The sequence below is a fragment of the Parus major genome, chromosome 23, assembly GCF_001522545.3.
Source record: "Parus major isolate Abel chromosome 23, Parus_major1.1, whole genome shotgun sequence".
Taxonomy (NCBI): domain Eukaryota; kingdom Metazoa; phylum Chordata; class Aves; order Passeriformes; family Paridae; genus Parus; species Parus major.
In genome coordinates, this window is record NC_031791.1 from 5555990 (window position 1) to 5559787 (window position 3798).

General features: G+C 58.0%; 1 protein-coding gene across 3 annotated transcripts in view; it reads right to left on the bottom strand.

The window, feature by feature from the left end:
• The window catches only part of HIVEP3 (HIVEP zinc finger 3), a 203558-nt gene extending 200364 nt beyond the window's left edge, over positions 1–3194 (bottom strand). For 2 of the 3 annotated variants that reach the window (XM_015649385.1, XM_015649384.1), the window contains exon 1: positions 1859–2379. The gene's annotated coding sequence lies outside the window, so the exon portion shown is untranslated. Of the gene's footprint in view, positions 1–1858; positions 2380–3109 lie in introns of those variants that run through there. The other variant, XM_015649382.3, reaches the window with a different exon arrangement.
• Between the last annotated feature and the right edge of the window lie 604 nt (positions 3195–3798).

The following is a 3798-nucleotide window of genomic DNA, read 5'->3' on the forward strand; positions in this document are numbered from 1 at the left end:
CCTTCCCGTCCTCTCCCCCCTCAGTCACCCCTCACTTGGGCTTCCTTCAGCTCACCCCGAGCGTTTCCCTGAGCAGAGCGAGCGCTGGCCATGGGGAGGAGCAGCACATGGCACCGCCGGGACACATCCGAGCGCTCCGGCTGAGCCACAGGGGAGGGAACAAAGCCAGACCCCCCAGCGATCTGCTACAGCTCACAGGATTCGCAATCTCCAAAAGAAAAAAAAATTATAAAAAGTAGCATTGGGCAAGCTCCGTTACTGGCACGGCAAGGAATGAATCCTGCGGGAGCAGCAGCTGTCTCGGCACATGGAACGCGGGGTTTTGGGGAAAATCCACCTTCTCACATCCCAAATCCCGAGGCTGGGGGTTTCCAGCAGCCACCAGCAGCTGGATTTGTCATTTAGAGCAGCAGGGCAGGGGACACGAGGTGCTGCCGGCCCTCACCCGGCCCAACCCGGGAGCAGAGGAATATTCCCGTCCTGCTGCCTCCAGAACACATTTTAATCCCATTTTCCTGCACACACGCCCCATGTCAAATTCTTAATTAAAAATCATCTGCTTTTGGAATGGGGGAGGGATGGCCAGAGCAGGCTGCACACTGAGTTTTGGGTACTTTCCCTCTGTCAGGTCAGACATTCCCAAGTTCTCTCTGGAGGAAGCCTCAAGGGGCTGTTTATATAAAATGAATATTTTGTTTCACGTGCTGCCCACCCTCAGCTCGCACAACTCATCCGGGGAAACTTTTTCTTGCAGATCCTTTCCTGAACGCTCAGGCAAAAACCCTTCCAAATATCCTGCGTGCACAGCCAGAACTGAAATATGTAACACTTAAACACGCCGAAAAATAAACACAAACTTCCAGACAAAGGGCTAATCCCTGCCCTCGGAGGCTCCCGCAGCCAGAGGAGCTGGATCACCCCAAGGAGGGCTGGATTTGGCCCTTGGAGAAGCCACTGCAGTCCCTGCTGCAAGCCCGGGCTTGGGAACACGGCACAAAACCCGGCCAGAGCCGCGGGCAGGTACCGCAAGGGGCTGCGGATGCCTCCACCTGCCTCCAACAGCGGGAAAAACTCGGGCTTCCCGAAGGACAAACCTCCAGCTGGTCCCCGAATGCTACAGCCAAATAAAACCAAGCAGGAGAAGGGAAAAAAAAACCCCAACCCCAGCGCTTTGTGCAGGGATCCAGCCACCAGCAGGGACCTCGCTGCTGGAACGAGCCTTGGAATCTTATTTTATTTTATTTTATTTTAATGGGAGCGTTTCTCTCGGCGCTGTAGCATCAGGGAGCAGCCGCAGGCAGCGGGGAGGGAAGCGATGGAAGCGGCGCAGGCCCCAGGCTCCCGCTGCCGCCGGGGCCCCGGGAGGACGCGGCTGTCCCCGGAGCAACACGTCCCCGAGCCCGTGTCCCTCCGCACGCCCCTGGCCGGCTGGCACGTCCCTGTCACACCCCGCGATCGCCCTCCTCCACCTCCTCCTCCTCCTCCTCCTCCTCCCCGCACGGTGGGAGAAAATGAAGTTGCTGTCAAGCGACGATAAATTCATGCGACAGCCAGGGCTAATTAAGCGGCAAAGTAGCTGCGAGCGTGGCGGGGCCGCGGCTCCGGGCTGGGCTCGCTGACAGCGCCGGGCTCGGGGCGCTCGCCCGGCGCGGCCACCCCCGCTGGGGACACGGGGACACGGGGCTGGGGACGCCAGGCTGACACCTCCGGGGAGGAAAAATGGAATCTGGCCGGCCGGCTGGGCACCCGCAGCGAGCCAGGGAGGGAGGGAGGGAAGGAAGGAAGGGCGAGAAAAAAATCCCAAAGATCCACGCAGAGAACAACAGCAAAAAATAGCGACAAAAGCCCCCGTGCCTACCTTTGCCGGGGGCCAGCGGGCAGATCCCGGAGCGCTTGGGGTCGGTGGCTGTTCCCTTCTTTATGAAATGTTCGGCTCAGCCGGTGCTATTTGCATTCTTTCATTAGCACCTGTTTCAAGTAAGGAAGGAGAAAGCTCATTGCGAGATCAGCTTCCTCTCGGAATAAATTATTTAAAAATTAAAAGAAAAAAAAAATAGAGATAGATGCACGCTGCCAAATAATAATAACGCTAATAAAAATCAAAAAAATACCACATGGATATTAAAGCCCAAAGTAGGCAGTTTAATAATGGGAGGTCTTGCAGGTTGTGAGCATGCTCCAGCCGGAACAAATCCTTCCTCTGTTATTCCTCTGAATAAAAATAAACCACGATCAAGAAACCCAAACGGAAGCTTCCTCCTAGAATCCCTGCTGCTGAAAAATATGTAATAAATTCAGCCCGAAGACGCAGACTCTAATCAGCAGCTGTTTTCTGGATCCAAAGCCAGCCAAAGCCTCTCTTGTCTTTTCCCACTATGAGTCGAGGCCTTTTTGAAAAGGGTTTTAACCTTTTAAAGACACAGCGCACCAATTATCACTTCTGGAGGACTGTCACTCACGGCGCAGGGAAATTAATAAAGCGGCAGCGGTGGCACAGCCGGAGCACGGGGAGGTGTGGTTTGCCCTCCCAGGGTTGCCTCGGGAATATTATTGTATGATTATTATTTTTAATCGGACCCCCTCCCCTTCGGGGAAATAATAATAATAATAAAGTGCGAACTCGCCAGCCGGCTCTGGGTAAATGCAAAGTCATTATAAAAAGGAGCAGCTGCTGGATGCCATTCCCGGAGTTCTGCCGTGGCTCCTTAGCGGGGTTAAATTTGTTGCGAGTGAATTTTTCGGGATTAACAGTTTCCAGCCCGGCCGGAGCTGGGAGAGGGTTAACGCCAGGCACAGAGCAGCTCTGTCAAGTGCTTCCCATCAAACTGAGGACCAGGCTGCGAAGTTTGAACCGAGCAGCTCTGGCACAGCAACACCGCGTCCTTCCAGGGCTGGCATTCCGGGTTTTTACCAAAGCCGACCGAAACCCCCCCAAAAGAGCTCTGCCCTGCGCTAGGCAGCGCCGGTGGCCCCGTGTGTGCCACAGCTCGCCGGGGACAGCGCCGAGCCCTCAGGTCTGGGGAGGGACAGGACGGATCCCCCCAAAGCTGCGCGTCCCCGGGCCCCAGGACAGCGTCCCCCGGCCGTGGTGCCACCGTGCCCGGCCCACCTGGGTGGCGGTGCCATCCTCCTGCTCAGCGCTCGGGGCCATCCCCGGGGTGCTGCGGCTCCTCCGGCCGCGCTCGCCTCCGGCCAGGCTGTGCGCAGCCCCCGGCATGCGAGCCGGCGGCTCTCCCGCCCTCTCCCCCTCCTCCTCCTCCTCCTCCTCCTCCTCCTGCTGCTGCTGAAAATCATCATATTTCATGTGTGGCTGCTCCAGCCCCGCCAATTGGCTGGGCACTCGCTGGCGGAAATGTCAGCGGCGGCGCAGCATCGCTGCCCGCCCGCGGCCGCCCCGTTCCCCCCGGGACCCCCGGCTCTCCCCGGCTGCCGGCACCCCCGGGCACATCCCGGAGAAGGGATTTGGGTGCTCGCTGAGGGTTCTCTGCCCCTCCGGCTCGGCTCCGGAGGGATGGAGCTGCCAGCAGCTTGACCTTGAGCGGCGCTGCCGGCGAGGAGCGCTTTTCCCGGCCGGGGGGATCCGGCGGATCCGCTCCGCTCCCGGAGCCGCCTGCCCGGGCACAGCGACCGGGGCCGCTCGGAGGGATGAGCCCTGAGAAATGGAGCATTCCTGAACTTTCCACACATTTTCAAGGCATTTGTTCGCAGCTTGCTCCTCACTTCCAGACCTTTGTAACAAGATTTTCTTTCTCTTTTTAATAGCTGGGATTTGGAAATAGGAGCTTGCCCTGGAAGTGT